This window comes from Euprymna scolopes, chromosome 14 (assembly GCF_053919585.1).
Source record: "Euprymna scolopes isolate OS-2025 chromosome 14, ASM5391958v1, whole genome shotgun sequence".
NCBI classification, from domain to species: Eukaryota; Metazoa; Mollusca; class Cephalopoda; order Sepiida; family Sepiolidae; genus Euprymna; species Euprymna scolopes.
The window spans coordinates 128636444-128660690 of record NC_136495.1 but is presented as its reverse complement, the minus strand read 5'-3'; the positions used below and the strand labels follow the sequence as shown (position 1 = coordinate 128660690).

Genomic DNA, 24247 nt, shown 5'->3' with positions numbered 1-24247 from the left:
GGAGGAAAATAGCGTGAAAAAATGATGTGATACTGTTGCGTCAATCGCCAAAGCGGAAGTGAAGTAGGTTTAAATTAAGGCTAGATAATCGAAAAGAGTGGATGAATTTCGAAAATATCGGCGAAAACAGCGACCCCTCACTATAGAAAAATGCCCAGTTTAGGATGAAGGAATTAATGTTTTTTTGGCCCATTTTTAAGTATTTGTCGTCCGAAGGGTCAAGCTTCAAAATGATACCGATCTCTTGAAAATCCGTTGCCCTTGTCGAAATAATTAGGCATACATACATACATACATACATACATACATACATACATACATTTACACAGACAGGTGAGATTTGTATTATAGATTATATTGGATCTAATATATAATAATGATTTAAAAAGTGGGAAAAATTACTTTTACGCCACCACCGAGAATCGAAACCCAAACATTTAGCTTACGATTTATTTTTTTCACTGCCGTTAATGACGGAGTTTTGAAGATATGTTTGGTGAAAGGCTAAAACTTGAAACATGAATAATAGCTATTGCGTTATGCATGCATATTTGTAAGACCGGCGTCCGAGCTTCACCTGGCAAATCTAATTTTTTTTTCATACTTTTGTGCCGATTTTCCCGGGCTAAAACCCAAATATAAAGTTTCACATTGGTTCAAATATATGAAGTTTCATGTCTGTAGACCAAAAACTCTAGCAGGAGTTTGGTAGGCAGAATGTTTTCTAAACAAACATATATACGTATGCATAAATATATAGAGAGAATGGGTTTGGTGTTAGCTTAAATATTACGCAAATATAAATCATGTTAACTTAAGATGGCCATCCTATAAGAAAATCAGAAAGTTAATGGGGAATTAATTGAAATGAATATTTGAAAGAATATGTCAATTAGCTAGATCGTTTGCTAGTGAATACAATTCCACGACCCGTATATAAAAAAAGTTGTATTTTCTTTTTAGATAAATAGAAAAAGATTTTTAATATAAATATCAATACACAAAAATTTATAGGAATATAGATGAAACACCAACGCATACCTAAAACAATAGAGGAACACTGGCACCTCTAGACGTCACTATGTATATCACAACGTTAAACGGACATTAGTTATACAGGCCCTGTTTATATACTGTCCGACCATAGAACACTTATTAAATGATGTCCATTATTTTAATACAATAGAATATTGCGAGCCTGAAAAGTAATATTGTTAAACTTAAACACGGGGAAAAAACGAAGAAGATATTCTAGTAAAAATATAATACATTTATAGCTTAAAATATTGCTGCATAAAGAATTGATTATATAATTTAAATTGAATTTTAAAAAACTCTTAATGCTGCAATATTTAAAGTTATAAATTTATTATATTTTTACTAGAATATATTGTCCTTTTCTTTTCCATGTTTAAGCTTTACCATATTACTTTTCATGCTCATATTTTTCTATTGCAATCTGTGATTTTTCCAAGCTTCCTGTAAATTTACTTGTTCTTTGTTTAATTTCAGTTTTATTTTCCCCCATAAATATCACATACACATACGTAAACAATGTATAAAACTCACTTTCTTTCATTCTCTCTGTTTCACTTGTTACTTCTCTTTTCGTGACAGAAGTGAATTAGTATCAACACTAATCGCTGATGCGACGTGGTTGCTATCGAAACCAGTCATAAATACGTCGCTCACCTCCTTACGACTTTTTACAATTTTGAACACCAATAAATTCATCATAACTATTGTTTTACTGAACCAAAATTGAAAAATGCTTCACGATATAGCTAAGAAGGTGATCTATAGACTGGAATAATTGTTTTAAATTTGCTTGAAAATAAGTAAGCGGTAAAGGTTTAAATCAGTTCTAAATGACTAAAACTACAACTTAACCATATATTCAAAAACTACCGTGTTTGAGTGATTATCACTCAAACAGGGGAGATAAGTCATTCTCAAAAAGTATAAACACGTACCTTTTTAAACATTGATTTTATTACTTTACTAATTTGTGCCTTATGTGATGCACTCTATGTCCATTCGTTAAGAAGCTACCACCCAAGGCATTACCTTCTATTTATAGGGGTAGTTTTCAATTGTTCTGTTGTCATAGGACCAACTTCAGGGGCATTCCATCCTCGTTTGAGGCGAGCTATATCGTATATATTTGTTTATCATGATACCATCCCCAAAGACAATTCTGTCTTCTGTTCTTGAGAGTATTACCTTTTATTTATAACTAATTTTACCTAATTATATTACAATGATTTGACCTCATGTTTTATGCGATTACTCCATACAGACAATGTCATATATCCCTGCTCGTGAAATATAAATATTAAAACGTTATCTTCGTCATGCTTCTTTCATGTATCTTAGTAAATTTCCGGGAACAAAAAGTTGAAAGTATCCATCCCATATCATTAACCTATGGTAACCCAAAATCCAAGCATATTTATATCGACCCAGAAGGTCTATATGGCTATTTCCTACCATTAATTGTTTAAATAAGGATTGGCTAGCAAGCTAGTAAAAAGCACTTTACTCTGTTTCGCCAGATTTATAATACATTTTCTAAATAGTATCGCTTGGTGTATGTACGTGTCTAGTGTGTGTGTGTGTGTGTGTGGTTTTTTTTTCTAACAAGATAGGCCTGTCAGGCATTCTTTCCTAAGATAGACTTCGATTGCTTTCTTTAAAATATACTTCATCGTCAGCATATGAGTATGATTCTTTGAATGTAAAAAAAAAAACAGTAAAACGTTCGGTATGCTAGGAAAGGGAAAGAGTTATTGAAGATAAAAAACTATAATGTGAATAAAATAGTATTAAGTGCACAGTTTCCGGTTCATTTCACTTCCTTAGCTCCGTTGACTTTCTTCCTTTTTTATTGATACGGTTTTGAATCGCTAGAAGATATGTTATCCGTGGATCGATCGATATGTTACACTTCGGTTTGAAATAGCATATTCATTGCTAAATGCACAGATACGTCCATGCACTTGTGGGAGAAGCTATTTTAATCGATCGTTGTGTCACGTTTACGTTCATAATTGCGTTTCCATAGCATATTAATTGGTCTTTCACGCTTTGTTAAATACCATTCAATTTAACTTTATAAAAGGCATTGAATTGTGCTGTGGTATACGTAAAATACAACCACAATTTCCTGAACATTGTTTCTATTCATAAAATTCAAATTTGTGGAACACGTTAGCACAGGACTGATTTCTTATTAAAAACAATAATCAGATTTATTCAGCACGCAGCATCGAATAATCCCTTTGTTTTTTTGTTATATTAATATATATTTTTTATTAAATATGAGGTTTAGTTTCAAGTATGTCAGGTCACTTTTACGATATGACGTTTTTATTTTTGCATTATTTCACGTTTAAATAAAGTGAGACATGGGGTCCTTCTCAAAGGATTTTTTTTCGCAAACGAGTTACCTGTTATAGAGATCTGGAGAATACATAAGAATAAAGGTTTATAAGCGGCAGTAGGCCAGTGGAACCCCGCCAGGCTAATTGATAGCGGGGGAAATAGGGTAGAATTTCATTATTAAAGAGAACAGCTAAAAAAATGTTTATATTGGACTTGAAAACAATCATCTTATAATCATTTCGGAATCAGCCCACTGGTATGTATGCCCCGATATGCGGATGTTTCTAAAAACAAAACTTTGTTCATAGAATTTTCGTTTAGTTTTAAGCATAAATAGAAAAAAAGAGAGACGGTGTAGCCAGACAAGTTTTTGTTTTTTTATACGTTTAAGATTATATTTTACAAAGTAGTCACTCATAATCAAGACCCCGAGGCCAGTCGAGGATAAGGATTAATAGGTGTACAGTATTCAATGGGAAATATCGTAGTAATCATTAGTAGTGGAAATTTGGTAAATAAGATTACTTAAGGTGATGACCCATAAAGAACTTGTTCACGTTGGACTTGAAGACAACCATATTGTAGTCAATTGGGAAAGCAGGAAAACGGAATAGAGTTCCAGAGGCGTGCAGTTCTAGGAAAGAACGTTGTTCATGGCATCTATTGAAGCTCAGTCGCACACCTGCCATAAAACCAACGATAGCGCAGAGATGTTTCTTCTGTGACAAATGCGTTGCAAAGAGAAAAGACGACCATTGGATATCAAAGTAAGTTTTGTGCTCCGTCAATGCAAGAAAAGTTGCTCTGAGCAATTCCAGTCCAGATGTGTCACCAGTACTTCATCTTGGGACCTATTTGACTCGTATACGTATTGCGTCGGGACTAAGAAACGTTGTAAAACGATATAATATTTTAACCGTTTTTCCAGCAACATTAGCAACGAATTTGATGTAAGTTTTACATTTCTGGTCAGAATTGAAGATTTGTTTAAAATTGGAATTAGACTGGAATGGTACATCATTCCCGTATTTCATTCTAATGTTAACATAAACTTGTTGAATCGTCCTTCTAAGTAATCAGATTGTGCGCGTTCCATTCATTGTTTACAATCATCTCATAGTATTGTTCATCATCAACCTGGTAATTCCTTTAACTTTTATCATTCAATTGTTATAAGTCTTTATAAATTGTAAAACGCTCAGATTTAATGAACGCAACTTTATTTTAGATATATCCAAACAACCGTATAAAGACCACCTGTTCGCTATTCATAATGCCATGCTAAAGTTGAAATAAACAGTTCCTCGCATATAATCTTGAAATAGTAGTTTAAGATGTACCCACGGATCTCTTATATGATGCCGCAAGGCGGTTGGTATTTTCGTCAAACCGTATTTCTACTGTTCAAAAGCATCACAGCTTAGTTATACTGTAGAGCCAATCGAAAATATGACTTAATGAGTATTTTAGGTGAATGGTGAGACAAGCACATACTTGTTTAGTGACAATGGCGTAAACTAGGCAAGAAATTGATATTTGAAGATGACGGCTCAGCCCTAAAATTATTAACATTGAACATAATACTGACCATGATGTAGTCAGCTGAGAAGTAGACCCACGATATTGTGTTCCACATGTTAGTCATTTTTGAAAACATACTTTGCTCAAACAAGTCCTGTTTAGTTCAAGATACCCAGATAAAGAAAAATTATATTTATAGTGGTTGTACTTAAACGAGCGTTCTGAATGGAATATTTTACATCTGGGTATATGTTAGGCTTCAGTCGAACGTCTGTACTGAAACAAACAACAGGGTAGAGGCAAACTAGCACCATCTTTTATTTAAGATAAAGGATGTAGATAAGAAAAGAGGACATTTGCCACTTGATTTCAAAGTTGATTTTCTACAATGTCAAGGTAGGAAATGCACTTACCTATCAAGCCTTCGTTTGAAATCGTATTGTTATCGCAAAAGATTCCATGGGGGCATATTACAATATCTGTAATTTGTTTTTCTTTTCTATAAAATCTGGACATTGTATCACCTTTAACAAGTTTCGGTTAACTGAGGTCATTTTACCGTTTAACCTTTGTTTATTTATGCTAGATCGATAGAACGGATGGCATTTAAAAAAAAAGGTTTAAAATAGGCAACGGTTGTGATGTTAGGAACGAATTAAAATAAACAATTAGAAGGTTGTACTGCGTTCATTCAAGTAAATTGATAATTGTACAAATTGAAAATTGGAAGCGATATTTGATCAAACATATAAGGATCGTTGTTAATTAAGACGTTTCCTTCCTCTAAACTTATTGGCTAGTAAGGTATTGGAGGAAAGTCTGCCCTACTAGTTTCCATGGATATTCAGATAATTTACGTATCCAGGCATTTATCAAAAGTATTAATGAACGTAATTTTATATTTTATAGAAGTGACTTCCGTTGCTTCTATAAAATAATTTTCTTAGAATTCAGATTGTGTGACCAGAGGCACACACACAGACGTTCAGCTTTATATATATATATATATATATATATATATATATATATATATATATATATATATATTGATAGTTTAAAAACATACATGTATATATTGAGAGGAAAGGTAAGTCTATCTTCCTGTCACGCACCTTTCAAACTGTATGACTATATTTCAAGTACGATGTACATACTATATATATATATATATATATATATATATATATATATATATATATATATATTGATGTTTTAAAAGGGGATAATAGGAAGATAAATAAATAGATAGGCAGATAGGAAATGAACATATCTCGTCCAACAATAGTAGAAGTATTTATGCTAGATCGATAGAACGGATGGCATTTAAAAAAAAAGGTTTAAAATAGGCAACGGTTGTGATGTTAGGAACGAATTAAAATAAACAATTAGAAGGTTGTACTGCGTTCATTCAAGTAAATTGGAGAAAAACAGTAGTACGGCATTAGGAAATTACTTCTAATATTCAAACGTTTGTTTTGCGTTGGTAGACAATGGACACCCCCTGATCTCCACCCGATCTTTATCTTGAACCAGCGCTCTCGTAAACCCTAATGATAATTGTACAAATTGAAAATTGGAAGCGATATTTGATCAAACATATAAGGATCGTTGTTAATTAAGACGTTTCCTTCCTCTAAACTTATTGGCTAGTAAGGTATTGGAGGAAAGTCTGCCCTACTAGTTTCCACGGATATTCAGATAATTTACGTATCCAGGCATTTATCAAAAGTATTAATGAACGTAATTTTATATTTTATAGAAGTGACTTCCGTTGCTTCTATAAAATAATTTTCTTAGAATTCAGATTTTTCAATTGGTTTACAAGTAATTTGTCATCCCAGGCCTTTCATAGAGCGGTGAACAGAAATGTTACACTTCTTATCGACGATTCAGTATAGCCGATTTCACCTTATAATACATATTGCAACCAAGTATTATTTAACGTTGATATACAATTTATTTTAAAAAAATGTAATGTAGGAAACTTTTAAGCATTCCTTAGGTCCGGATCCAAATGGTAATGACTTTTAAAATGGTTGCCATGCGGTAGAATTAATCATTGTTAAAACCTTTTGTTAAACCATGCGATTAACCGTCCTACCCCGAAACGCATGTGCCATGTGCTTCTTTTTTGTTCATCTAGTTGTGTCTGAATTCAAATGAAAAACGCACATCACAACTTACACTGTATAACAAAAACAACGCACGTATACAGAAGCGACATTTGAACGTGTGCGTGTGTATGTCATTACTAGTGTCTCTACATCTGAAAAAAAATCACATCTTTTACACTATAAACTTTTTCTAAGACTAACCCCCTTTGTTCAACCCTTCCTGAGTCTTCTTATTCGCCTCAGTGGATAGATTTCTCTAATAGACAATGTCTCTCATATATGTTTATCATCACGTGGGAATCTGATATATCCGTTTTTTTCTCTTAGTTTATCACAGAAAACTGGTAATATCCTCTGTCAAGAATATTGACAAATGAATGCCATAGCGTAACTGCCCTGCAGATTTCAATAGATAAATCACTCTGTATATATTCATTTCTTTCCTAATTAATCTTTACCGGTGGGCACAATCTATATTACCACGCTCCATTTAAGTTTCATTTTACTTCAGTGAAAGTTCTCAGATATCAAGTCGCCACTTCTTAGGCGCGAACATTTTATTGCTATATGAGATACAAAGATATCCAAGTATTTCATTAAAGTATTTCTTTTAAATCTCAAACACTGAGTTTGTAAACAAGTTGAGAACATAATTTTCCTTTTCATAATTGTATGTAAGGCACACTCTCGATGACACACCGGTTCTTATTAGATCACCGAAGTTAAGCAACGATAAGCCTGGGCAGTACCAGATGGGTGAACATTTTGGAAGACTATGCACTGTATGTAACGCGCAGAGTCGTAAAAAATTCCAGGTTGGTATCTTGTGGCGCGTTTAACTCACGAACGGAGATATGCCCCTGAATCAAGACGAAAAGCAACGGAAAACTATCGTCTTTACTTGTATTCCCGAGATTACCATAGGTCTGCAATTTGGAAATCTATGGTCGGCGACGCTGTTAAAACAAGCAGGGTCGCTGCACGGATGCAATTGTATATATAAGTTTGTCTTACTAAATTCCAGAATAAAAATTCATCATGTCTGGTGGAGTATCCAACTTCGTGCTGTTACTTGAGGTAACACCATTTGGAGAAGGTGCACTATTACAAGGAAAAACCGGCGTGAGTTAGCCATAGCGAGGAGGTCTTATTTGGGCTGCGAATAGTATGTTATTTTGAAAAATCACGGTACAGAGGGCCATCAGACACTCGAAGATAGAATGAAGTACGTTGCAACATATGGTGGCTTTATAGAGGCTCATGTAAATTAAGAGTATATATATATATCGTAGACATTTTGTAAACATTGTTTTTAAAAAATAATACTTCTATTATGTTTGTTTAAATACTGTAATAGTTTATTTTGGAAATTGACAACCCACTTTAAAAACAGAAATTACGAGTTTTATATATTTTATTCGCAGTTTTTTGTTGACTCTTCTGGCGGCCATGTTGTAAGCCCTAACGGTATTTTTGGAGATTACCTATATATATATGCTCTTAATTTACATGAGCCTCCATAAAGCCACCATATGTTGAACACATTCATGAGCATGTTTCTGTCAGCTAGTTACCACTAACTAGAGACCTCTTCAGGCGATATAGCTTATAGGAAAGCAAAGTTTGTAATGAAAAGATCAGGTCTTCCTCGTCACAGGTAGTTAATATCAGGTAGTTCTGTTAGATATCAAAAATAAGATTTGGTTCTATGTAAATAAAATCCCATAGGATTTCAGTTTGCGTTTAGATATAGGAATGAATGGGAAAGGTGAGGGCTAGGTAGAGATAATGGAAGACAAAAAAGAAAGGTATTCGTATGCGTTTTTGACTGCCGCCTTCGATGTTAAATATACAAATGTGCATAATTTCACAAAGTAGGGGAATGTTCAGTTGACATATCTATGCGGAAAGGAGTGTCGGATTTATTCGGGGTTATTCAGTTATAAAAGAGCTTTTAATTTTACTATATTTTTTTATGAGGCCAGAAAATGTACGACTTACATTGCCCTCTTGCATATCCCACACCACACTATCATTACTACACACATATCAGTGAAGAGGTTAATAGAAAACAAAGGAAAGGAAAAGGCGAAAGGGAGAAAAGAACAAAGAAAAAACAAAAAAAAAGAAGGGAAAGAGGAATGATGAAAAGGGGAAACGATAAATTATTTGTTGGTGGTGATTCTAAAGCAGGTATTTCTCCTTCCTATTCGTCCCTCGTCCCCGTCCACCCCCACTCCCACTCCCATCTCTCATCATAGTTTTGTTTTCTCAATTTACTACGGCGAGGCTTTAAAAGTTGTGTAGCAATAATAATAAGAAGAAAATCTCGAAATGTATATAATTAATTTATCTCCATGTTTAGATATAATCATTCACCCTAATTGTGATAGTGATAATAAAAAATAGAAGGTAATGGGGATAAGCATACCTTGGACTGTGCTATTTATTATAATTGATAATGATAATTTTCATTAATAATTATTTGATTAATAATGTTAACGATAGTAGGAAGAAAGTGTTAAAAGTAAAATTAAAAAAAATCAAAATGTAAGAATTAATTGATTTAAAAAATTAGAAGATAAGGCGAAAACGACAAAAGATAAAATAAGTCAAGCAATAAAACAAGTCTAGATAATTCATCTGAAGGTATCTACCTATATATATATATATATATATATATATATATATATATACACACACACACACACACACACACAGAGGAGTGACCACAGCCGAGGCCGCCGAGATATAATATATCTCGGCGACCTCGCCACAGCCCAATAAAGGAGTAATAAAAATTGAACATTCCAATGAATAGTAAACACTTACACGTTTCCACACCTTGGAAACACTTCAAATGAACTACGAAAATGTTATTTTTACATCTCCAACACATTTTTAAAATAATTTCTGAAGAGGACGCTTCACAGAACGTCTGAAACGCGTTAAAAACGATTCCAATTATTTAAAAACATTATTACAATGATCTAAACATAATTCTCAGTAAAAACCAAGATACGGAATAATAAAATAATGTTAAAAAATACACATTGTTGGTGGCTACCCCCTTATTTAAATATATATATATATATATATATATATATATATATATATATATATATATATATATATACACTTGTGCCCGATATTATTAATACCCCTCGGATCTTTGAGATTTCTATAAGAATATTGCTCAAACCAGAAGGTAGACAATATTAAAGGGATTTCAAACAATAAATCAAGCATAAGCATTTAATTTAAACTCAACAAATAAATAAATTATGCAAGTTTGAAACATTATACAAAGAAAAACAATAATGGCACTAGTTCAAAATTATTCATACCTCTCTTACTAATAGTCAATAGCATGCCCTTTATTCTTAATAACTGCCTGTAACCGTTTTGGATATTTATCAACAAGGTTTTTACAAGCATCAACACTGATTTTTGACCATTCTTCAATGCAGTAGTTCTCCAAATCCCTCAAATTTCTAGGTTTCCGCTTTTTAACCTCAGTTTTCAATATGTGCCAGAGGTTTTCGATAGGGTTCAGGTCGGGACTCTGGCTAGGCCATTCCAAAACATTAATTTGATTATCCTTAAACCATTTCTTGACTATTTTGGCAGTATGTTTTGGATTATTATCCTGTTGAAGGACCCAGTTTGGTCCTAAATGGAGCTTCTCCGCATCCTGTCTAATGTTTTTCTGGAGTATCTCCAAATATTGCTCCTTCTTCATGGTTCCATCTATTTTGACCAAACTACCTGGACCACTAGCCGAAAAGGAGCCCCAAAACATTAGGCTACCACCACCATGTTTCACCATGGGTATGGTGTTCTTTGGGTTGTAAGCTTCTCCTTTCTTCCTCCAAACGTAAGAAGCATCCATATGGCCAAACAATTCAATTTTTGTTTCGTCAGTCCACAAAATACTTGAGAAAACGGACTCTGGAGAATTCACATGGGTCCTAGCAAACTTTAGACGTGCTGCAAGGTGTTTTCCGGTGTGCAATGGAGTCCTTCTTGGTCTTCTTCCTTTCAGACCATTTTCATGCAGAGTCCTTTGCAATGTTTGCCTTGATATTTTTATGCCAGAAGACTCCAGATTTTCTAAAATGTCCTTAGTAGTGGTGGTCGGATTTGCATTAACACTTCTTACAATATTCCGGGTGGCTCTAGCAGACAGTTTCCTTTTCCTTCCTCTACCAATCAAGTTGTTTGTTGTGTGGTGGCTCTGGAATTTTTTGATGATGCTCTGTACTGTTGCTGTAGGGACCTCAAATTTCTTGGAAATTGACTTGTAACCTAAACCATCCTTATGTGAATTCACAATTTTAGTCCTAAGATCATTACTAAGCTCTTTTTTCTTCCCCATTCTAATAATTTTTATTCTTTTATTGGTTTTCAGTTGATATCATTTTAATTTCTGAAAAAATGCAAAAAACGCAATGAAATTCATCAAAGGTTGTATAAAAGCATTCAAAATAAGAATCAAACAGGAAACAAACAGTCAGAAACTCGATTAATACTGAAAAAATAAGGGGGTATGATTATTTTTGAACATTGCAGATTTTATAAATAGCTGTATATTTCTTTTATTACAAGTATCCCGAGATTTTAAAATGACGAAAATGATCAGAAGAGGTTTATTAAGAATATGTATCAATATGGACGTAAACAATAAATTCTTACAAAGTTACACCTAATAAACTCAATTTTCAAGGGGGGGTATGAATAATATCGGGCACAAGCAACAATCAATCCACCAAAAGGAATTAAAATGTGAAAATTTGGAAGAGAAGCTGCAGTTACCTTTGAATGACTATATATATATATATATATATATATATATATATATATATACATATATATATATATATATATATATATATATATATATATATATATATATATAGTCATTCAAAGGTAACTGCAGCTTCTCTTCCAAATTTTCACATTTTAATTCCTTTTGGTGGATTGATTGTTGCTATATCTTCTGATGAGTTAAGTGCATAATAGATTGATAGAATTATTAAGCGATTTATTTTGCGCTACAAAACAGACACTGTCGAGCACTGTAAGGATCAATTTATATAAAGGAATAAAATATAAAATTGTCAATATCATGTATTTTGGAATGTAAGATTTTGTCATTTATTCTCTCTCTCTCACTCTCTCTCTTTCTCTCTCTCTCTCTCTCTGTCTATATATATATATATATATATATATACTAGCAAAAGTACCCGTCGTCGACTGGGTTCAAAAACAGCCTACAGAAAATGGACTCTAATTTATGAAAGTATGATAGGTTATGAAAAGGAAGGGTTTTAAAGAGATAGCTTCGAATTTGTGGGTATCACAACCAAAGCAAAATATGATGAAAGTAAAAATAAAATAGATAAACCCCATAATTTATTATACCATACCTGTTTACACTGAAAAACTTATCACAATATTCTGTGGATCTATATTAAAAAACCTTGTAAAACTTTGTGATATATTTCCATTCTATGGAGGTTAGGCGTAAACGAACACCCCATAATTTTATTATACCATATTTCTTCAGACACATAATTATCCAAGTATACTTACGGAGATAGATATGAAAAATCTTTATTATAGTTTGTGCCTATTTTCTATTCCATGGAGGCTAGGCGCTAACGCATACCCCACAATTTTTATTATAACATTCCTATTTATGTTAAAACATGCTTATCAAAGGATTCTTATGTACATCTATATCAAAAACACTTGTACACGTTTTTTTTTTAATTTCTAAATTTTCTATTTCCATACTTTGTGAACCAGGCTCGAACACAGACCCAACAGTTTTAATGAGCCACCGTTCTGTCAGATCAAACATACCCATTCCTGTGTCTCGATACATCTTCTATCATTATATGCAATCAGTTTTTAAAATAGTCAACCATATAGGAGCCTATTCGTGACCAGAGGCACACACACAGACGTTCAGCTTTATATATATATATATATATATATATATATATATATATATATATATATATATATATTGATAGTTTAAAAACATACATGTATATATTGAGAGGAAAGGTAAGTCTATCTTCCTGTCACGCACCTTTCAAACTGTATGACTATATTTCAAGTACGATGTACATACTATATATATATATATATATATATATATATATTGATGTTTTAAAAGGGGATAATAGGAAGATAAATAAATAGATAGGCAGATAGGAAATGAACATATCTCGTCCAACAATAGTAGAAAGCTAGTAAAATATAAAAATGAGATTGAAAAAGATGTTTAAACACTATGAGAACGAAATCTTTACAACATGCTCTGTAAAATTGTGTAAGATTTGAAATTCATACATATAGCACAGTTCAATAAGGATTTTCTTGCGCTTCTACATTATCAGAACGAAGTTTTGTAGTCGAAAAATAGTTTTCAAATAAAAACAATGGTGTTTACTGATTTTTGTCAATTCTAATAAATTACAATGTTAGCTTCCAACTTTTACATTCGTAATTACGTGAATATTACTGAAGTATTAAAAAAAAACTTTAATCGTGTTAGCAGGTGAAAAATTGCGGCCATCTTGTTCGAATAGAGACGGACAATTAACTCCCTTTAAAACACTTCTGTGTCTTGCATAAGCACATACTATCGTTTTCTTCAATTTCTATTTCTTTTTATAATTAATACTTTGTTACTTTATCGATTTTCGTAATTTTGGGATAAAATCATCTGCTTTTTACGAGAAATACGTAAATATCATTGTTTGCATGTGAAATTAAGTATTATGAGTTCGATAATTTCGTTCTGATAGTGTAGAAGCGCTTATTTAATTAATGACCGTTTCTATATCTTACTAAAATAAAAATAATTTGCATAATTCGTTGAAAGCTTAAACAGGAATGGATATTTTTACGGATGACTTTCAAACGGTTAGCTAAGTTTTTGACTGGTATGGATCTTGATTTAAAAACTGTTTGTCCTCTATCAAGATATGACCCAATTATACAAAAATGATTTGTATAATATTCTTTAACTTCTGTGTTGTAATAAGTGTGCATATTAATGCATTTGTGTAAGAACAATGTGGTGTGTGTGTGTGTGTTTCTCACATCTTCGTTATATACATTTTATTATTTTATTTACTGAAATGAAAAATTCTCTTGCTGAAAATAAAATATAATTTTCTAACTCCATTCTAAAAAAAGCCATTAATTATCGAATAAGGTTTAGCAGAATGTATTTTGGTCTCTTCATATTTTACTAAGCAACTATTTTAAATGTTGAAATAGAACGAAATTAATTATTTTGTGACCATTCAAAATTTTATAGGTTGTAAATTATATATTCCTAGATAGAATCTCATTCCACGCAACAAACCTTCAGTAGTGGAAATATGTAAAGTTTGAGAAGCTAGAAAGTATTTTATAATTTTATAATTCATTTCAACAAATAACAATTAAAATTATCGAATAAATGCAATGGAAAAACAAAAGTAAATATATTTCGTATTTCTTTTCACATAACTGAAATATGTGTCTCTACGATTACTCCTCCCCCAATATATAAAGATAAAAATTTCACATCTCTGACATTTTTTTCCAATAGCTGAGGGGATGTGAAGTTAGAGGGAGAGAGAAACGGGAATATGTATTGTTTTTTTTTCTAGAGTTATGCTTCTATATTTATATTACTTTTTTTTAAAGTTTTGGATCTTGTTTACGTATAGGTGGTCTTTCTTTCGATTAACGACTTTAAAAGAAGATATTACTCCGCAAACGACCAATTTTTATCACATTCCATACATCCACGCGGATCACCCTATCCTGCCTTGCCGGTATTTAAAACCGGCTTACAAACCTAGTAGCCGATACCCTTTTCTCTTGAGAAAACTATGTCTTGACAAGCTTCTGGAACTGATCTCTTTTAATCTGGAATGGAATACATACATCAAATCTGTTTCCAAGATCACTGAAAAAAATGGTTTGATTACTCTACCGTTTTCCAAACCCAGTAACTGATGCCCTTTTCCTTTCCCTGCCGCGTCTTTTCCACAGAAAAGACGTTGCGAGCCTGTCTTTGCTTTATAGTTATTTTAATTTCAAGTGCTCGTCTGAGCTCCAATCTAGTGTCCGCCTGCCAATCTTTTACAAACACTCCACTAATGAACACGCTATCAACAATTTATCACACTCTCTCACTACTCTAATCTAAACGTAGATTCCGTGAACAAAGCTTCTTTCATAGAACAGCTAACCTGTGAAACTCTGCCCCGCTTGCCTGCTTTCCGGCTGACTACAACCAGGTAGTTTTAAAGTTCAATGTAAACAAGTTCTTAATGAATCGTCCCCTTCAATAATCAAAGTATACACCATTTTCACCACTAACGATTTATACGCTGTTGTACCGGTGACCACCGTTCTCTCTTTATCCTTTATACTCGAGTAACCCCTGGTCCTCATATGTGGTGACACCTTTGCAACAAAATATCATTGATGCGTTGTCAACCATTTTACAGAAACACGTAATGAATATACATTCTGTACATATTTCATCTTAATACCTCATTTACTCCATATTGAATCAGCAGAAATCTTTAAATTTAAATGTAGCAAACACATTTGGCTTCTCTAATTATTATCGTAACATTTTCCTTGTGCCGACATTTTATAATATATTCGCTTATTCTGAGTTTTTATAAATTGTTTTTATTATCGCTAATCTGCGGGAGAACTTGAAAACAATATCAAAGTTTAAAATAAATGATGAATATAATCAAACGCGCAGATAAAAACATATATATATATATATATATATATATATATATATATATATATATATATATATATATAGTCATCCACATACAGTACTGTTTTGCTGTTTCACAGCTCATCAGTGCGGCTGGAAAAGTACTACCTCAAGCCAGGGTCGGAATCCGGCCGCTCAAACGACAGTCGGAGTTTCTAACTGTTGCGCTATTCGGCTGCTGCTATGTGGGCAGTGAATTTACAATGTTTTGACATCGTCAAAAAACCTAAGCTCAATTTGTTTACACAAAGAGAATATATATATGTGTGTGTATATATATATATATATATATATATATATATATATATATAGTGAGAGAAAGCATAAGAGCTAGTTATGATAAAATACTTTTTTTGCCTGAGTCTGCCCCCAGCTTGAAATATGAAGTATAATGTTGATATAGGCTTTTGTAATATAAGCAAAAAAAAAGAATGTTTCGCTTTTATGTAATAATCGAGCAATTTATCGAATTGAACAATTTAAATAAAAATAAAAATAAATGAATTTACAAGTTAAATATGTTTCCTGAAGTTAACCAGATAAGGTTGGTATAAACTTCCGGTAAAAAAACTAACTTACTTTGCAGCTTTTAGAATTACTATGAGTCCCTTTGCTTTACAATTATACATTGTGCGTTTATATATATATAAATATAAATATATATATATATATATATATATATATATATATATATATATATATATAATGATTCTTTGAGGGGTACAAAATTTATATAATGCAATCATGAAGAGAAGACGAAAATTCCTGATTAAGATGTTTAAAATAAAATTAACGGGGTAAAGGGAATAAAAGCCTTTATTAAAGCCGTATTGAGGGATTTGAGGAAAGGCACGAATTAAAATCGAAATTATGTACAAATAACGTTGTGTTACGTTTGTTATATACTGGGTATTATGAAGATGACATACATTCTGTATTGTTGTTGTTGTTCGTCTTAGGAAGAGTCTTAGTGTTTCATCTATAGACAGGGTACATTCTACTACATGAGTACCACCTGTACTTTAACTATAAGAGAGATAGTGTGTTTGAGAGTTGTACATATATGTTTGTTGTAAATCGTCTAGTGATTTGAATTACAGCTGATTTCATTTGTCAATGAATAACGAGACACCTTGTTATAAAATAACTTGTTTTATTTAGTAAACATTCATATATACACAATACAGCGGTGTATATGGTGGTGGAAAAGGTGTGGGCTGTGAACGTTACAGGTAGTTCTTCGTCGTCTGTCTCTCGTACTCCGTCTCCGCGTCTCTGCCTTGTTTTTGTTTACTATCTCACTTTTATGGACTTTCGACCTGGTAACCATAAACCAATTGATGTCATTGGCCCATATTTGGACCAGCCAAAATTACGTCATCTGCAGGTCATCCCATTCCCGGGTTTCATTTTTGCCGGTCAGGATTTAAGTTCATTCAAACCTTGCTCCATACAACGACCTGACCCATAAAACGACTTGCGTCATGGGCCCAGGTCATCCAATTCCCTAGTTCCATCTTTGTTGGCCCGGATTTTGAGTTCATTCGCACCTTGCCTCTCCATAACACGTTATGCATGGAGGAAAAAATTGGGAACGCAATTGACATACAACGTTATATTACTCGAAGATTAGTCTCTAGGATCTTCGAGTAATTCCTTGTTTTGATTAAAATTTTGTAAATTTTGTAAATTTACTTCTACAATATATTGAGTTTTTTTTTTAATTTACATATATATATATATATATATATATATATATATATATATATATATATATATAGAGAGAGAGAGAGAGAGAGAGAGAAGGGTGGAGAGAGAAAGAAAGAGAGAGTACTGATTTTAAAAGTTTTTAAAAATAATATAAGCCTGAATCGAAACCAAAATATCAGGTTGCGTTCTCTACAGTCTATGCCATCGACAGATAGATAAGAAAGATATAAAATAAAACACTCCAAGCTATGAATAAATTTGCGCATGCGTAATAGTAATAGAAATATATCGGCAAGTTAAAAGGACATTTTCCATTTTACATTGCTGATTTCTGTAGGTGTTATTCATTCATCAAGACAAAGATTGAACTCATTGTAAACCATCTTTGGAGTATCATTAGCATTTTTTTAAAATTAATTCTAGAATTGTGTTACCAGTTTATTTAAAATTTTAAAGGTAAAATATTTTTACACAGACACACACACTTGCATACGTCTACTATTTGATTTATATAGAAGAACATTTACAATAATGAATTAAAACTGGTTGAGAAACAGCGGTTAATTAATAACATTTTAAGAACAATATTAAGGTATTCTACATTTCTCTGTAAAAACATGTCCAATTTACCTTTCTAAGGATAAAACAATGGTATTGTTGGTAATTAAAGAATTGTGATGTTTTGTTTTCGTTTTATAAAATGATTGCAATTATTTTTCTCTTTCTTTTGCAGGTAAGTGAACGATTTCATTGGAAACACATCTACATTTTGTTAGGCATGAAACGGTATGGTATAAATATTCATGTTTTTTCCTGTTTTTTTTTAGATGTACATTAAGATGAGCGAAGTCATACTATAAAAATAGGAATACACTATAAAATTATTTCTTCTTTTAATTTGATGTCTATTCGTGCACATAATGTTTAGATGAAAATATATTTAACAAATATTTCAAATGTATAGTTAGAGGAACAGTGTTCGTCTAAAAATACAAAATGTATTCTACAGATAAGCCCTGCGATAAACTGCCCTTTTTATAGCATTTCTATATATGGATGTCCAAAATAAAAATACGAAAACTGTTTTCTATGCATATCGTCCTGAATAGAAAAAAAAACCCAGATAGTTACATTTTGGACCGATTAGAAATTTTCTGAATTTATTGGGAATGGTGTTTTGGGAACCACGTGAATCTTTTAAAGGATATATTTCCTTTCAATAAACCACTGGAACCCAGTTGAGCCGAGTGTGTAGATTGGTGCCGCAGGACGTCTCTCCCTGGATGTTACTCTCTGCAACATCTCTCTACTCATACACAAAAATATTAACGACAAACACAGAACTGATCGACTCATTATTTGTATAAAATTTATTCAATAAAATATTTCTAATCTTAAGTCCTTTTCTCATACGAAATCAAATGAACATTGACTCTGATAGACAACTTACCGCTATCAGAAACAGATCGTCATAAAATAATAAAAAATTGTAAGATTTACAAAATTGGTACTGTTGATCTTTACAAAATCTATTGGTTGTTATGATTTAAAGTTTTCAAACCTGTTTTGTCATCTTCATTGTTGGTTTTACAATGTTTCCAAATTACGGCCACTAGCCATTTATATGCATCCTTATGAAAATTAAAGTATACTATTTCGTATTCCAGTCTGTAAGCTTGTGATCTTCTTAGTTAACGTGGTATATATATATATGTATATAATATATATATATATATATATAGAGAGAGAGAGAGAGAGAGAGAGAGAGAGAGAGAGAGAGATAGAGAGAGAGAAAGACAGAGAAGGAAAGAGAAGGAGAGGGAAAGAGAGAGAGAAAGAAAGAGAAGGAAAGAGAGAAAGAGAAGAGAAGAGCAGAGGGAAAGAGAGAAAGAAAGAGAGAGAGAAAGATAGAAAGGGAGCAAGAGATAGAGAGAAACAGACAGGGACAAATAAGGAAATTAAGAAATGGATATTTCTGACGAATTTGAAAATATATATAAACTCAGAAAAAATTATTTATACAAACATTATTGGCTACATATTTGCACTCATATCTCGGTTGCGATTGATTTAGAAATCAACACAATCAAGCCAAAATTCCATATGAACTTAATGTTTAAACAGTTATTCTTTTCATATAATTATGTTACACATTTTCATTAGAATCACTTTAGACAATACGTGAATCCACTTAATGTAAAAGGTTTACAAAAATGAAAGGTGTTTATTGCAAAGACAGAAGATACTATTTAGCTTAGCCTTGAAAATACCAAGGTTAAAATTAACGAGAGAAACAGCAGAGAAATGAGTTTAATTAGCCTCTCGTTTTCAGAAAAAAAGCTACTGGAATTGGAAGGTGTATTACAGTCCGTATTGTCGGGGTTCTGTATAACATATATATATGATGTGTCTATTATGTAAGTGTCGATATATTTAATGGGCCTATTGATCGTCTAGTGATTGTTTAAACATGACATATAGCCATATTATAACATTAAATGACAGATAACAGTCTCTGGAGGTTTACATTAGTAAATTAGAAAACATACCTGATCCATTTTGAATTGATCATAATTTGACAGGTTCTCTGAAAAGCTGCAAACGGTATTCACAGCAGATTTAGTCCGGATGTTTATCCCACTTGAAAACTGCAACGCTGGTCCTTACTCTTTACTTTACATTTTCCCATACTCGGAGCCATTACTGTTCACGGACCGCCTTGATTCCTTTGACTAGCGACTGGGTCTGCTAACTCAGACTCCCAACTCCTGGCCATCGAATACGTGTATTTCGAAGCTACGTCGTTAAGTAATTTTGTTTATGTTCTAACATACTTTTCGTCAAGTTAACAATTTTGTTTGTACTAGCTATGAAAACTAACATTCCTTTCTATTAAATCATTTTAACATAAGCAATTTTATCTGTAAATATTTATTTCGCGTTTATTTTATTTCTTTTCATATTCTATTTTTACAGATATTAATAACGATCATAATAATAATCGCCGACCAACACACTTTTCGACATCGGCCTGGCAATATCTTACAATAAATAAAGCGAAGCTATGGATACCACAAGACCAACAAATAAAAGGAGCCGGAACAAAAGAAAACGGGAATAGATCAGGCAATTCTGAAGAACATGTGCGATAATATTGTTTGTAGAAAAGATTGAGACGTCTGTGTGAAAGAGATTTGAAACAAAAGATAAGGCAAATTAAATTGCAGATGCGTTTCTGCGTCATAAAAAAACTCTCAAATACGACCGAGATACACTAGTCCAAATATGACAGCAATACTTCATACACTGTCTGATAATATGGAATAGCCTCAAGTGTGAATAATCTGCTTAGAACGATAGAGAGAACATACTTTCCAAAGCAGAAAAAGCGGTGGATTTAGTATATGTAGTCCAAGAAGTATTTGATGAGAAAAAGGCCAAAAAGTTTCAGTCGAGTTTTCTAAAGGAGTAAAATCACTCATGAGAATCTCAAGAAGTAAAGGGGCACGCCCATGATTGAAGGACACGAGCTGTCTCCAACGAGACAAGCTATTTCTGACTTTAATCTACAATACTAGATTAGCTGCATATTTCAACTGATCCGAGAGGAATAAACCACAAGAAACACCGATTAGAAAGTCGTGTCATCAGCGTAGATGTTAAATTTCTGAAAAATATTCCCTGGAAAATCATTGATAATGACGGAAAACATAGTTTGCTATAGAATAGAACCTGAGGAACAACATTATTGATGAGAAAAATAAATAAAGGGGTATTATTCTGAGTTACTCGACCTGTTCCATTGAAAAAAAGACCTAATCAAGTCAAGAACCTCAGCCCCAATGCCACAACCCCATAGTTTGTGTAGAAGACCACAATGCCACACTCTGTCAGAGGTCTTCGTAATATCAAGTGCAGTAGCTCTACTTTCTCTGGATTATATAAAAACCGACAGACTTTATTAATTAGACCAGTTAAATGTACATCAATTGAATGAACACCACAAAAGTCAGACTGAACATCACTGAAGAGGCCCAGAAAATCGACAAGCTTGCCGTTGACCAATCTTACAAGAACGCAGAAAGGATTAACAGAGCGATGCTCAGTTAGGTTAGACTGATTATCAGTATTTTTAAAGACATGAATGATAGAGGACTTAAAGGATAGAAATTGAATAAATTTGAGAGCCTAGAAGAATATTCAGGAGCATAGTATTTAAGCAAACCAACAGAAGTTGAATCAGGACTAGACACCTAAGACATGTCAATGTCAGAAATAACTCTAGCCACCATCTTTGGAGTGATAATTAATATATCAAGAGACTTATCAGTTTCAAAAGGAAAAGCAGAAAGAACAACACCGGAATCATCAATAATGAGAATTATAAGCAAAAGTATGTGCAAATATATCAGTCTTGCCCTTAAAAAAGAAATAACTTAAAGACCAATTAATTGCTGAAGAATACAGGTGTGATAATATTAACTACATAATTATAGAATATCTAGAAATCAAGAGAGCCAAACTTTTGAAATTAAATTGTCACGAATCTTTGGGGGAGAATCTAGACTATTGCATGCATTGCTAGCACTTCGGTATGATTGCCGTAAGCCTCGTTGCGATCCCAACGATACCGATTGCACCATAGATAACGATGACCAATTGCAGAAGCAGAAACAGATTAAAACCAGGGACAAAAATGAGGTTTCGATTTAAACTTACGAGAATGAATGATTGTGTTGATTCCAATAAGAAGCCAGTCAGTAACCTCCTTTGCAGCCCAATTCGGAGACAAACCAAAGATAGAAACCCATGCAACGTCATGTAGGAAAATTTCGTTATTAGATCTCTGACTCATAGTATTAGACTTCTAATGAAATCCCAACGGACTCATATGTGCACACAGGTAGCCAAAATATTTGCATAGATAAATAATATTTATACTATAATAAAGATCCGCTTGCCATTGAGTACATTTCGATAAACACCAGAGCATTATTGGATTTACGTCTAGAAAACCGCAGATGTACACCTATATATATATCTATATATATATATATATATATATATATATATATATATGCATATATGTGTATATACATATATATATATATATATATATATATATATATATATATATATGTATGAGATTGTTTTAAAACTCACTTCAGAAAAAAAAAACCGAAGAGTTTTTAACTCGTAAAGAGAAAGCAATCTGTTTCCCAAACATAGGCCAGTTAAAGAATTTACGCCTTTTGCACGAGGTGATGTGCAGCATTATCATCATGCCTGGTAATAAAACTCGTGAGGAACTCATTCTTAACCTTTGACACATTAGAACGCTTTTTCAGTTCACACTAAATGGCTTCGACTGAACGCCTTGCTATGACTGCAAGCTCTATCAATTGGATTTGCATCTAATAACAGATTTAGATTTATTAGATTCAACTTTTATTGACTAAATTTTGCTTCCTTTATATTGTATTCTTTATTACATGTTTTTCGACTTATTGATACAGGGAGTTATTTTGCTTCAGTTATTTTGGGGAATCGCTCCAGACAATGCATGATTTTACTAAAAGTGATACACCAAGGTAAAATAATGGCAACGATAAGAATAGATGCTGCAGTAGTCCTTTTTTTTTTTAAGTTAATCTGGATCAATATAAGAACCCCAATTAATATTAGCCCAACTTGTAAAAACAAGAAATATTTTTTGACTGTTTTATATTTACAATATAATTCAGAAATGGAGATAGTTTTAACAGAAACTAGTTATGTATTTGTAGTGAATCTGCACATAACTTTTATTATGAATGAATATTTAATAGTCCCTCTTTCTTCCTCGTTCTGTCTTTGCCTCTCTTTCTATCTGTCACTCTCTCTCTCTCTCTCTCTCTCTCTATATATATATATATATATATATATATGTGTGTGTGTGTGTGTGTGTGTGTTTGTATGAGTATAAATGTGTGCAGATATATCATGTATGTATGCGTGTATATATATATATATATATATATATATATGCACATCTTCTCAAAGTTATGCATTGAGAAAGTGTTATTTTTATATATTTCGATTCCATGTAAAACTATACAAGTGTAATTAATGATGAATACAGTTGTTTCATCGCCTACGAAGAGAATTTTAACACTCCTGTCTTTTTAAAAAACTGCATTGATTAAAAAATTTCCAAACAGAAGTAAATATACGAATATATATATATATATATATATATATATATATAAATATATATATATATATATATATATATATAATGACGGCGGTAGGGGGTTAGTGGTAGGGTGGGTCGCGAACTGTGACAAACTGTCCCCCCAGCTGGCCGTCTCTCTGACTGTCTTGCTTTGTTTATGTTTTCTCTTTTATTGAAGTATCTTCGACCCCCTCGGTTTGACCCACAACCGATTTGACGTCAAGGATCCAGGTCTTAACCAGCCCGGGGATTTTCAGCCCGGGGATTTTCAGCCCGGGGATTTCACTGTTTATGTTCGTTTGCCAGGTCTGACTCATAACGATTTGACGTCAAGGATCCAGGTCGTCACCATTGTTTATTTTCGTTCGCCGCTCTCCATAACATTATTATTATTATTATTATTATTATTATTATTATTATTATTATGATTACATAAATAATTTTTTAATACTTACCGACACTAGTGTTTCATCCTTTCGGGAATTATCA

General features: G+C 32.6%; 1 long non-coding RNA gene across 3 annotated transcripts in view; it reads left to right on the top strand.

Moving 5' to 3' along the window:
• Nucleotides 1–22566, top strand: part of LOC145293265 (uncharacterized) — a 496584-nt gene extending 474018 nt beyond the window's left edge. For 2 of the 3 annotated variants that reach the window (XR_013869703.1, XR_013869705.1), the window contains exon 3: nucleotides 18278–19236. This is a non-coding gene — a long non-coding RNA (uncharacterized LOC145293265). Of the gene's footprint in view, nucleotides 1–18277; nucleotides 19237–20520 lie in introns of those variants that run through there. The other variant, XR_013869704.1, reaches the window with a different exon arrangement.
• Nucleotides 22567–24247: the final 1681 nt, after the last annotated feature.